Genomic DNA, 13,904 nt, shown 5'->3' on the forward strand with positions numbered 1-13,904 from the left:
GGGGGTATAGGTGTCTAAATGTGTCTTCTAAATTGTATATCGATTTGGTTTCTAACCAGTGTTTTACATCTTTTCTTTCCTTTGATGATTGTGCTAAATTGTCTATTTTGTCATATGTAAAATTGAAATCTCCGCCAATTATGATGTTTTGCTTTATTTCGTTTTGATTGAGGTCTGTGTGTAAACTTTGCATTTGTCTTAGTCTTGTTATTGCGGCGTCATGTGTATTTCCAGATTTTAAGTAAATGTTGTATATTGTAAATATTTCTGTTTTGTTTTCGTTTCGTATTTCTAATGCTATTTTCTGTATGTGGTTGTTTTCAATTATTGTGTGGGTTATGTTTTCATATAAGTTTTCCTGTCTTAATATTATTGCTGTTCCGCTGTGTAGTCTGTTTTGTTCCGGTTGTGTTGCATTTGCGTATATTTTGTATTTGTTTTTTGATGCCCATTTTTTAATTTTGTCGTAGTCAATTTTATGTGTTTCTTGAAGAAGCGTAATATGTATCTTTTCTTTTTCGATCAATTGGTCAATGTTTTGTGTATTTCTGTTTAGCCCGTTGACGTTTACTGTTAGAATTTTGAGGTTTTCTGTCGCCATTGGATGTGTGTTGAGAAAAAAAAGAAAAAGACGTTAGCAGACGTTAATATTTTGATTTTTTAGGGAAAGGAAGTGGAAATGGATAGGATAGGGTGAAAGCCCGCAACGCTACCTTCTTCTTTCTTTCTTTCTTCTATTTTTCTTTGTTCCAGAATTGGAGCTGGAATTTGATGCTGTGGAAGGTTGATCTTCCTTTTTTCTTTTCTTGTCTTGGTCCGTTGTACCAATGTTAAATTTGCTTCCCATTATTATTGCTTTTTTTTCTACGGCTTTTTGTGTGGTTAGGGGTGAACGTATTGGAGTCATCGGGTTTTCGTTATTTGCTTTGTTTCTGCAGGGAGAGAGAAAATCTTTGGGCAGGGGGTTTTGGGCAATTTTCGGGGTTCCGTATGAAGAGTTATCAGATTCTGTATTGGTCATGATTTTTAGTTCCCCGGATTCGGTAGATTTCATTGGCTCGACGGATTTTTCTTCTTCTATTATATCAACTTCTGAGGGTTGATTCTGTTTTTCGGTTTCACTTTTTTTTTCTTGTTCGTTTTCTGTGGGTAATATTTGTGCTTTGTTTAGTTTCTCCATTTTTTCTTCATGAAGTTTTATTCTATTCAGGATTGGGGACAGGTCCTGTGTCTCTGTTACTATTCCTTTCCCTATGGGGGTCGACTTTTTGGGGAAGGGTGGGAATACGTCATCGTAGGAAGGTTTTGTCTGATTGTATTTTTTACTTATTTTGGAAGCCTCTGGGCACCATTTGCCCCTATGTCCCCTTTCGCCGCATACGGGGCAGATATTCTTTTTTGGGCATTGTGACGCCCAATGGCCGCGTTGGTTGCACATGGAGCAAGCAGGGCCAAAAGATTCGCCTGGTTTAGCAATTTGGATGTTATGTCCAAATATTTTCGTGATGCACTTGACGTTTGCTTCTTGGAAGTCTTCCAGTATCAAATGGACATACCCATTGTATAGGTTTTTATGGTTTTTGTGAGTCAGAAACCTGTGTTCTATATATGTTCCCCAGTTGAGATCGTTTACCACCTTTTCGAAGTGGGATTTCTCCATTTCTATAGGTACTGGGTTTAAAGTTAGTTGCGTTCTGGGTTTTGGTGGGTTGGAGGCCTGGACGATTATCGCATAATTTTCTGTGACGTCGAAGGGGGTTGGCTCCTTTAGGTCTTTCAAAATGTTTTTCCTGGTCTCTTTAGCAAAGTCTAGGTTGGAATAAGTTATCTTGAAAGTTGACTGTGTTTTATTTATGGTTGTGACACCCATGAGCCCGTCCTTATATTTTTCCAGATAACATTCAAAAAGGCTGATGAAGGTTTCTAATGGGTAGTGGTCATAGTTAAGTATCTTCAGATAGACGGACCTTTCCTCAACAAGATAGTTCGTTTGCAACATATTTGCGTTTGTTGTGTGGTTTTTGCTCCGATCAAAGAGATCGGGGAAGTATCAAAGAGTTACCGTACAATTTACACAAGAGTTAAAGACTTTAATTGTTAATTGCTTCCCTGCGGGTGCTAGGCCGGCGTTCTTAATTGCTCTTAATGAGCAGGAGCGCCGGAAGCACCTATACAGTGGAAGCAATCAGAGCACAATTGTTGTGAGGGAGATCGGCGCTCTCAGGAGTTTGCAGCTCTTTGCTGCGTTCCTGCGGTCGCGAAATCTCTCACTACACAAAGTAATAGTTCCACGCGGAGGAGTGCCAAAAAAAGGCACGTAACCTCTGTGAGGAGCTCTGCAGTTTAACAAGGAAAAGAGGTCTAACCTCTGTCTTAAGGCTGTGTTAGACTGACGTACACTTGCACAAAAAGTTGTTAGGTAATCTCAACTAGGATTTACTGCGCGCGAAAGGTGGATAACACGAAACAATGGTGCACATGCAAACACAAACGACACGCATGCAAGGTTTTGATACTGCCTGAAATTGACCGCGAGTGGAACCAGTGAAGGCCCCCGTCAGGTAAGTATGCTATGCACAGCTTCTTGAGAGGTAGCATTTTTGTCGTCCGTCCTTGTGTTTGCCGCATTGTGCATTTCACGGCTTGTTTTGTCTGGTCTCCGGCAAGCACAACAACCAAGTGTGCCGTTAAATTAATTGCTCTCCCGTCCTCCCTCTCTACCTCTCTTTCCTTGGCGTGTGCATATACAGACGACACACACACACTCATGGGATGCACCGCTGTATCGTGCAATTGTTTTGCGAATGATTAACAGATGGTTATTCCCACATGTGTGGGAATGTGGGCCGTGCCTGGAGGTAGTGCAATACCAGGACAACCCGTGGGCAGGTCGAAGCAAGCTCCGGCACCGTGCCCCCTGTCCAAAAATCAGGTTAATACAAAGACATGCAAGCGAATCGCTTGCGTCCCAGGTATTAAACTGAGAAGAACAGACTTTTTGACTCTACACCTCGCTTATTGAAAGTTTTACACAGTTGCGAAAAAATTCAACATTGCGGAGGCATCGCCGTATTCTGAAATCGCGTTGCACGCACGGCCTCCACCGCCCCAGGGCGGTGGGTGATATAATATCCAGGTTTGTTCGGTTTAATTGCTAAAAAAACATTGATTATTATAATTTATGTTACTGTTATAGGATAGGGTATATTTAAGTTTGTTTGATTTATTGATATTTTTATGTTTGATTTTAACGTTATTATTATATTGAGAGGGGACAGCGACGGTCAAACAATTGGTAGGGAGAGGAAGAAGAGGGGATAGGAGAATGTGGAAAGAAAAATTGAAAGTGGCCGCCGCTGACCCCATATAATGGTCACGGTAATGTAAAGGGGCTGCAGGATGCGGCTAGGGGCTTGACTGGTGCGGGCTGGGCTCCTAAATGAGAAAAGAATAAAAAAAATTGAGAAAAAAACAATTGTGAGTTGTGATCTGCGTCCTCCTCTTGTGGCATTAATGCGTGACAAAAAAAAAAATAAGATAAAAGAAATAGAAAAAACAACGACATTATAAAAATTTAGGGGAATTAATTTATAGTTTGTGCGACAATTATAGTGTTTGTGCTATCATTATATGGGCAAAAATGATTTAATTTAGTTGAGGAGGACGACGTGGCAGGATTGTATATGAAAAAGGTGAGTGTTAAGGGGTGCAAAAAAAAAAAAATCGCATATAACAAGAGAAAGTAATTGTGACATATCGCTTGTGCGTGAATTCGCCGTGCCCCCCCTGTGTTATCCGAGGGGGGCGTCCAGTCTATTTGGTTGAGGATGTGCCAAGGACGCCCCAAAAGTGGTCGGGGGGCAACGGCTCGACGGGCGACGGCGGCAGGGGGTTCCGGGATCGGATGGCGTTTGGGAGCTTGGTGGAAATCTTTTTTGCTGTAGTTTGTTGTTGTTTTTTTGCATCTTGCATATTGTAAACGTGCTCGTTTCGAGCGTGGGAGAGGGCGCCGGGTAGTGTTGGTTCAGTGGTGCTGGCGCCCTCTAGCCGTGGAATATTGTTCGGATGAAGGAGGTCGATTTGCCATGTTGGTTCTTTCTTTCTAACCCCTGACGCCGCCGCCTCGCCGATCATCATATGTGTGGTCATGCGAAAAAAGGGGAAAAACCAGCCCGCACAATTGATCTAAAAAATAAATTACGGTGGTTTAAAGTCAAGCCCACTAGCTATCCCCCTGCACCAGGACTGCCACACGTGGTGGCTACCCCTCAAGGCCAGAGCGGAGCACTCTCTGGCCAGGTCCGACTGCTGACGACCCGTAATGCCAAGGGCGGAGAGGGTGGAATTGTTGCCCATGGCATAGCTGCCCAGAGAGCCCACTATAAAAGTGAGGAACCTGACCCTTTTGTTGGTGGCGCGGGCCAGGTTCCCGCAGAGCTCTCTGTATTTGCTTTCTTTACGGGCCGCAGCAGCGGCAAGGGCATCCTGACCGTTTTCGAACGGGCACGCGAAGTCGACGACCAAGAACCCGCCGGCACCCTCTAGCACCAAATCCGGCCGCAGGTTCTCGCCCGTCGCCTCCGCATGCGCCGTACAAACTCGGTCGACAGAAACCCTGGTGAAGATACCTGTCGGTACATGACTCATTACCTCCTCCAAAATCCGGTCATGCCGATGTAAAATTTGGGGCATGACCGGCTGACAGTGGTTCAGTACATGGGGGAGGGTCTCGACTTCATATCCGCAGCGGCAGCATCGCAAGTCATGTTGGGCGCGTCTTCGAAATCGTGACCGAACCTTCTTGGTCGGAAGGAGGTTCAGGCGTGCTTTCACGGCGAATATTTGCTCTGGGATCGTCAGAGCCCCCGGTTTCTTCAACCAGTGGTTGGAATAACCGTAGAGAGAGTGAGCGTTAACGGTCTTCCCTTGATCGGGATGACCGGCCCACTCCTCCCTCCACCTGGCCGAGGCCAATTGGTGGAGTGTCCTGGTGAGTACTCCCCGGTTGCCGGAGGTCAACGTCTTGCCACCAGACGTTACTTGAAAAAGCCCGTCCTCGCCCGCGACGAACCGGAGCTTCAACCGGATCGAGGCCTTGCGCACATAAGTGAACAAGTCTCTCACCAGGTATTCACTCGATCCGCCGACGTTACCGGGGACGGGACCCCCAGATAAGAAAGCCGCCAGCGCACCGGTACTCACCTCCCCACGCGTTTCGCCCCTCCTGAAGACCGATTCCAGTCGACCGCGTGCGACGGCTGCCACCCGCCAGTCTGGTGACGTGAGCGATTTGAATGCGTGGGTGACCGCCAGAATATCCCCCTCGAGGGCAATCGACGGCACACCCAGCCCACCACTGTCCGGGGACGAGTGGTAGAACGCCACACAGGTTCTGTTGGGCAAGCGGTACGCAAGCCGCAGACAGCGACGCACGGCACGGTCAACCTTCCTCAGCGCAACGATCGGGAACTGGCGCATGCGAAGGATAAAGCTCAGACGGGGAAGTTCGAAGCGCTTCAATGCAATTAGCTTCTGGTGCGGTGTTAACCTGCTCTTAAAGAGCCGCTCGATCCGCTCGACGGCCGTACTGAGGACGTTGGTAGCTCTCACGTACGGTTGGTACCCCTCTCTCACGCCCAGGTACTTGTAGAATTCGTCGAGCTCGATCACCTTCATCGTCCCCCCCGCGAACGGGAAGGGCTCGGGGTCACGAACTCTCCGTCTTCCACGCATAACCTGGGACATCCCACGGCATTTCCGTGGGTTGAAAAGGATACCGGCCCAGTCGGCGAACCGTTCGCACACCTTCAGCTGCCTGCACATCTGCGCCCGCGAACTAGCGAGGAGACACCCGTCGTCTGCGTATGCCAGCACTTGGGTGAAGACTCCGGCGGAACAGGAAAATGCATAGCCGCAGTCCGACAGCGATTTCATGCCCCGGACCAATACCTCGGTGACGAGGTTGAACACCATCCCGGACAGAGGACAGCCCTGACGGACCCCTCTCCCAACCGGGATCTCGCCGGTCACCCCGGTGGCCGTTCGGACCACACACGTGTTACCGACGTAGACGTCCGAGATGCATCCAACCAAGTACTCCGGTACGGCCAGGGCTCGCATGACGGCGCGGATGCAATCGTGCCGGATACTACCGAAGGCATTTTTGATGTCAAGCCATCCGACAAAGAGATCTTTGCCTTCCAGCTTGGCATCAGCCAGGATAGCATCCAGCATGAATACGTGCACGAAAGTACCCTCGACTGGCATAAAGCCCTTCTGCTCGGCAGAGACGACGCCGTGCTCCAACGCCCAGCTCTGCAGCCGACGAGACAATACCGCCGCGTAGATCTTATAAAGATTACGGCAGATCGAGATGGGCCTCCAGTTCGTTGGGTCGTCAAGGTTGCCGTCGGGATCTTTACAGATCAACGTCACCCTCGACGACCGCCACTGCGGGGGGATCCGCCGGCCAGACCTACAGATTTCGAAAAGCGCCGCCAAGCGGTGACCTTTAGGGTCAAACGCCTTCCAAAACCCATAGGAGAGACCGTCGGATCCGGCCGCAGACGAGATGTTAACGCTCTGGAGGACCATCTCGACCTCTTGGGGCGATATTGGCTCGTCGTCAGCTTCACCAGGAGAAGAAGACGGCTCCGCTCCGCTCTGCTTCGGGGCCGACATCCAGTCCGGGAGGCAATCGATCACATCCTGCACCTGTGGAGCCTGGAGGTCGGCGGGAAACTTCGCTTCAATTGCTTGAGGGTCGATTTTGCATTTGACCTCTCCCTTATTACCATCCGTGATCCTGCGGACTGTGCCTTTCTGGTCGCGCCAAAACGCTTTCCGCAGGGCGAAGCCCTTCGTGGACGCCCCAGTCATTGGGGTTTGGTTTGCCTTATTGGGGTGTCCACGCTCCCGGTTAACGATGGAACGGCGCATGGCGCCGCGGTCAAACCGGGGTTTGCGTACTTGTCGTTTTTGCGCCGCACCAGCGGCGGCTGTCCACTCTTCCAACGCGTGTTCGAGCTCGCCAAAGTGAGGGTTGTGGGAAAAGGGGCCAATTACTAAGTTATCGAAGCGAGCTCGTAGATCGTCCATAGAAATTTTAAGATTATCATTACTATTACTATTTACTGACTTATTTGAAACGTTATTAGGGATATTGTCAATGTTGGAAGAGGTAGAATCACGGCTTCGGCGTGTATTGCCGCACGTGGGTTGGCGGGAGTGCTCGCCCTTCGTACGCGCCAGCGCCGCAACGCGGGATGAGTGATCATTCCCACGCGACGGACGCGGAACGCCGCCTGAGTTTGCAACCCCGTCAGGCCTTTCCGGACTTGCGTCCGTTCCAGCTGGCCGCTCTGGAACCTCGTGAGTTTCTTCCCTTGCTCCGCGAGAGCTGACGCTCACGCTCGGCGCGGGTGCGAGCTCGCTAAGGTCCTCGGCAGCGCGCGTCGCCTTTGCCGCCCCTTCTCCCTCGGTCTCGTCCGATCCTAGGCTCGGAGTCGGCTTTGGGTTGGAAGCAGACGCAGACGTCACATCTTCCGGCTTCACTTCGGGAGGAGCCGCCATTGTCGTCCAGAAGGGCGACGCCGACGCCTCGTTCCCTCGATCCACCGGCGGCGCCGAAGCACTTCCACCGGTTGCCCGGCTTCCACGCTCCGACGCCCCCACGCCCCCACGCTGTACGTAAATTTCGAAATGTTGCCAGAAGAGCTGGCGGAAGACTTTCAGGCAGGACTGGTGTTATCATAGTCTTCCGCACGGTCCCGGGGGAGACTGAGGTCCTAACCCAGCTTAAAAGGGATTGATCGGGGACGGCGATTCGGGCCCGCCGTCAGGGGAAAATAATTTAAAGGGAGAACCGACTGGGGACTTGTTCAGCAACGCCGGACTGGGTATAGGTGAAATCCGATTTAAATAAATGCGGGGAGAGGGAAGCCGAACGATGTCGGCGTAGCTTAATGCTACCGGAGAGGACAGAGTCGGGGACGGGATGGGAAGGAACGAACCCCCAAGGTCATCGGCACCGCTGCCGCTCCCAAGGGGCGACAGGGAACCTACCTGAGGGCCGCTCTCGGTTGAAGAGGGTGAGACCGACGAATGGTGAAACACCATCGACGGAATACGGGGTGAGCCGGCGAGGCTGGACTCGTCTGAACCAGTGGGTGGGGATTGAGACGGGGAAAGGGAAACCGGGACATGCTCTGCTATGCCACGGCAAGTCTTGTAGTGCGCCGAGACTTGGAGGAGGGAACTAGTGGGGGCGTCTACGGCGCACCTGCACTTGCCACAGATGGTATTATACGTGAGTGTGCTCCGATGGTGGCAAGTGCGAATATGGTGTTTAAGGGCTTGGGCCCTGGCATAGCCATCACTACTTTTCAGGCAATCCGACACGGGGCATTTATATACGGTGGACGCCCCGGAGTACACTACGGTGGTGTTAAGGGGGCTGGAGCTGACCGTACTCCGGGGGGGCCTAGGGCCCGAGTCCACCGCAAAGCTAGATGGTGAGAGTGTCGGACCAGCTGGATGCTGCTGGTAGTGATGTGTTCTGGCAGCAACTAAGGACGGCCAACGACTATTACACATTGGACAGCGGAAATCGCCGGGGGGCGCAATAGAGCAGGCAGTCGTGGGAGGAGCGGTGCAACTCCGGAAGTGGTCCCTCATTTTATTGAGAGACCACTGTGACCTGAGCTGGAGATCGCATTTGCTGCAGGTCACTGTCATGCTCCCCAGCGCCAACCGGTGGACATTAGAAATGTGCCGGTTGACGCTCTGGAGCAAGCCGGAGCGCATCCCGCATCCCTCCACGCTGCACTCGTATTGCGTCTCGCGGGGGCCACAAAATAATACCAACAGGGGTGGGGCTCTCGATCGTTGAGTGGCATCCTGCGATTCCGTGCGTGCGTGCGTACGTCGAAGGCGAGACCTCCGCAGTTCGGGTTGAGATGACATGATATATGATATGAAAAACAACAGATGGTGATGGTTACAAAATGGCTAGAGGTTGTGGTCCTTGGAGGTGTAGAGGCACGGTAACATACAAGTAAAATATATAAAAACAATGAATTAATGTTAATATTCTTACGCGGTTGGCACTCCTAACCACTTCTCGGTAAAAGGTGTAGATATGTAGTGTGGTGACAAGTAAAAGATTGGTAAAAAGGTAAAATATTTAAAATATAGAAGAAAGGACTTATGGAATATCCTGAGTGGGGGAGAGTGCTAATGTTTGTGGCGTTTGAAGACGTGGAGTAGGCTCAGGTTATATCTGACCAAGAGTGTCTGTCTCGGACTGGGGTGGCGTGATTTATAGACAGAAGAATATTGCTACCCAATCTAGTCGCTATGCGGACAGAGCCTTGGACTTTGGTTTGCGTTTAATGGAGGAGTGCTGTTGTAAAGCTCTCTCCTTTCGATAGAGCAAGGGTCGCTTGGTCTCCTTTTTAAACGTGTTAACAAAGAAGGAGGGTACGTGACTCCTCCAGCCAGTTGAGAGAGCACGGCAACAGCACGTGATCAGCTCGTTATCATAAAAAGAAAGAGGCTCTAACAAGATGGCGACCAAAGCACAACTACTTCACACGTGGCAGAGAAAAGAAAAACAAGCACGTGACCGCTCCAGCCAATTGAAAGAGCACGGCGACAGCACGTGATCAGCTCGTTACCATAAAAAGAGAAAGGTACTAACAAGATGGCGACCAAAGTGCAATTATTTCACACGTGTTAAAAAAAAAAAGCGAGCACGTGACTGCTCCAACCAATTAGAGGATCGTAATGACGGCACGTGGTGCGTTCGTCACTACAGAAGAGATGGTATCAGACAAAAATGGCGGTCAAAACGACACTACCTTACACGTGTTACGTGAAAAAGGGGAGGTCACGTAACTTTTTCAGCCAATTAGCAGACCACGGCGACAGCACGTGCTGCGTTTACCACAAACGAAAAAGGCGCCAGACAAAATGGCTGCCCAAGTGCAATTATTTGAAGGATATTAATATGGTGACGCCAATACACTCTCCCGAAGGATCTTAAACCACTCTTATGCAGCCCTATTTATATGAAAGTTTTTGTTTTTATTTATATGTTTCTAACTGCTCTATACTGAAAGAAGTTAAAAGAACAGTTGCACTAGCGTGCACAATTGAGAAGAAATACACTAATCTGAACTAAAACTAACGAAAAACTTTAGTTGTGAGTAGAAAATATTGAAATAGGTCTACCTATGTGCATTACGTTACAGGATATAATTTTGATATAACCTTATTTGTTTTGTTTTTTATTTAAATTTGTAGTGAGTTTACACAATATTAGTCACTTGTACTTACGGTTTTGAGATCCCAGTACCGATAACCAATAAATCCAATAGTTTTAATTTAAAATTCTAATAATTTAGTCAACTAACAGCAAACAAAAAAATTCTCAAGTAATCTGACTATAGTGCCAACCGCGATAGATCTAAAGAGCCGAGAAGCGATGCCGCAACATCCACTGAGTCCGCAACGTCCGGAAGAGTCCGTCTCGCATTTGCTGCCAAATTTTATTCCTGTGAAAAATGAAAAAAAACAAAAAATTCCTGGTTTTTTTCCTACCGTTTTTGGCAGGCCATTCAAATTAGTTTGTTCACCACATGACGTCACAAACGGACCCATGACCCACCTCCCAACCCCCGACACGACTCCTCCTGACCGTAACAGGCGAATCCCCCCCGTAGAAACTTCGTTTCTACCTTACGTTTTGCTCTACATCAGAGGATTAGTAAAAGACGGGGATAGCGCGAACGCAGTCCCCACTAGCAGAAATTGTACGGCCGAGTTACCCACATTTGGGGTAATCGCAAGGGTCAGCTAAGCCTAAGTGCAATGGCTAAGCCTCGCCCTGGGCCCACCGCCGGCCTTTTTTTTTTTTTTTTTTTTTTTTTCACGGCTCAGATTTGTGCATCTAAAATCAAAATTAGATGTCACCTTTTTCATCACTGCCGTCCTAGCAAGGCGCAAAACGACAGGGCGAAAGAGGGACATCGAGTAAAATCAGGAAAACAACGGAATGTCCATTATTGGTTACGTTACAGTTTCCTCTTTACCATATAAATTCTCTATTCTTTCTAATTCGAAGTTTAATTTCGCTATAATTTTGTAAAATAGTTCATTTACTAGGGGTTGTATGTTTTCCGTGTATATGTTTTTGTAGTCAAGGTGTAGTTTTTCCTTTATTATTGTTTTTTTAAATATAGCTAGCGTTTTGCGCTCTACTAATGATGTGTGGATTTCGAAAATATTGTACATAATTTCCTCGTTAGTGGCTTTTAGGTTTTTGGAGTGTTTTATTTGGACATGTATTTTTAGTTTATCTATAATTTGTTTTGTTATTGTGCAATCAGTGAGTAAATGTTTTATATCGTCTTTGTTTTCTTTGCAGAATTTGCAATAATTAAGTCGCGCTCTTCCGTTTTTGAGTTGGTACATTTGATTTTTCTGCTTGAAAAGGCCCCATTTGAAGCCGTTTTGGGCTGTCATGTAGGCAGCTTCTCGCTCAAGGTTTGTGAAAAATCTTTTTTGATGTTTGCTTTTATAAAGCAAATTTATCCAGTTGAAGCATGGATTTTCAACGGGATTTGATATAATTCTTTTTGTTTTTATTAATTCAAAATAAAAGTGGCGCAGTCTAGCCTTTTTCCAGTTAATCTCATTGTTTTGTTCTTTGAGTTCTTTAAATGTATTGATTGTATTTTGCCATTCAATATTTGGTTTCCATGCGTTGGGTCTGCTATTATCGTAGAGTGTTGGATTAATGATTTTAATTTGTGTTCCTAAGTTATACTGTGCCCATATTTTCCATAGTTCGTCGTATGTTTCGCTATTGATAAGATCTCGCAGTTTTTCCATTTGTGTTGCTTTTAATTTTGTTTCAATGTCCGGCATTTTGATTCCACCTTGGTCGTAATTTGCAATCATTTTTATTCGTTTGATTGGTTCTATTGTTTTAGGGTGCCATACGAATTTGTATAGAAGCGCATTTATGTTTTTTATGTTTTGCTTTGTCGGAAATATTGTGCGTGCAATAAACAGTATTTTTGGTATGATAAGTGTATTTATTATTGTGATTTTTCCAAAAATTGTTAGGTGTCTATTTTCGTAACTGCATATGATTTTTCTAATGTGGTTTTGAACTTCGTTCCAGTTTGTTATGTTTTCTTTTCCGTTTTCTTTGTATTTGATTCCCAGTATTTTTACTTCAGGTTTAATGTAAAGAGGAAATTGTTGGTTAATTTTTTGTTTTATATAATTCGACGTACATAATATTTCAGTTTTTCCTTCATTAATTTTTTGCCCAGATACACGTTCAAAAACACGTAAAGTTTTGAATATTTCCAAGATTTCATCACAATTTGACACGAAAAAGGATGTGTCGTCGGCATATTGTTGGATTTTTAGTTGTATATTACGATACTTGAAACCAGATATTTTTTCACATTTATTGATATTTTGTGTTAATGTTTCACTTATAATACAATAAAGCAACATACTCAATCCACATCCGTGGCGTACGCCTCGTTTTATTTTGATTTTGTCCGGCAACAGTCCGTTTATCATTATTTGACTTGTAATGTTGTTGTATAATATTTTTATCCATTCTATTGTGTGTGTCTGTATTCTCATTTTTTTTAGTGTTTTAAATAGAAATTTGTGATCAACTGTATCGAAAGCTTTTTCTATGTCTGTGAGGACTATTGCTAAATCTGTGTTATATTTTTGTGCTATTTCGATCGCTGTGTTTATGTTGTAGTGTATATGTTGTAATTGTCTTTGATCTAGTCCGCATTTTTGTTCTAATGATATTTTATGGTTTAGTTCATTTTGGAGTCTTTTAGCTATTGTTTTGCTGAGTATTTTATAGTCTGTATTTAGTAGTGATATCGGTCTGAAATTTGTGATCAACGTTTTGTCTTTTCTTTTTGGTATTAATTTTACCACTGCGTTTTTCATATCCTCTGGTAAATGTTTCCTAATTGTAATGTTCGCTGCGAGTTCGTGGTAATCTTCTTTTATGTCAGCCCAAAAGAATTGGTAGAACTCCGTTGGGAGTCCGTCTAATCCTGGGGATGAATTTTTTTGCATCGTTTTTAACGATGCGAGTAATTCTTTTTGGCTGAGAATGATATTGTCGTTTGATGTTTCGTGTGGCACTGGTACTACGCGTTCTAAAAATTCATCTTGTTTCTCACTGTTTATTTCCCTCTCTGTGCCCCAGAGGGTAGCGTAAAAGTGTGTAATTTCTTGTATTATTTTTTCTTTCTCTGTTGTTATTTCATTTTGTATTTTTAGTGCTCGTATCGCAGTATTTTCTTGTTTTTTCGTTTCGATTTTAAAGAAGGATTTATCCGGTTTTTCTTCACTTGTTATTTCTTTTATTCTTGCTCTTATTTTTGCTCCTTTGTTTTTTTCGTTATCTAGTTGTTTGTTTTGTTTTCGAATTTCAAGGTATTCTACGTTTAAGTCTAAGTTTTCACTGTGTAGTTTTGTCATTAATGATTCTAATTTTCTTTGGTTCTCTGTGTATATGTTATTTTTTTGTTTGTTTTTTTCTATCGCGAAAGTGATTGTTTCTTTTTTTATTTTCTTTTTCAAATATTTCCAATATTCTAGAGTGTCTTCATATTGGTGTTTGTTTTGGCGGAAATCGCTGATGGTGAGTTTTATTTGTGTCACGTATTGTTTGTCTTCGAGTAGGCTGGTATTAAGTTTCCAATAATTTTTTCCCCAAGTTTTGTTATTTCCCGTTTTTAATGTCAGCATCGGTGCTGCGTTATGATCTGTAAATGTTATTGTTATGTGTTTGAAAGCTTTTATTTTGTTAACGAGTGGAAGGTTACAATATATGCGGTCTATTCTTG

The 13,904-nt window shown here is 45.6% G+C and overlaps 1 non-coding gene and 1 pseudogene across 1 annotated transcript; both read right to left on the reverse strand.

Annotated features, from left to right (window-relative positions):
• Positions 1–2,836: 2,836 nt before the first annotated feature.
• LOC145896481 (U2 spliceosomal RNA) lies at positions 2,837–3,029 on the reverse strand. The gene has a single exon (XR_014401928.1). It is a non-coding gene; the product is annotated as a U2 spliceosomal RNA (small nuclear RNA).
• Positions 3,030–10,775: 7,746 nt separating this feature from the next.
• On the reverse strand, positions 10,776–10,912 carry LOC145896930 (U1 spliceosomal RNA; annotated as a pseudogene).
• Positions 10,913–13,904: the final 2,992 nt, after the last annotated feature.

Source organism: Ascidia mentula, chromosome 3, assembly GCF_947561715.1.
Source record: "Ascidia mentula chromosome 3, kaAscMent1.1, whole genome shotgun sequence".
NCBI lineage: Eukaryota > Metazoa > Chordata > Ascidiacea > Phlebobranchia > Ascidiidae > Ascidia > Ascidia mentula.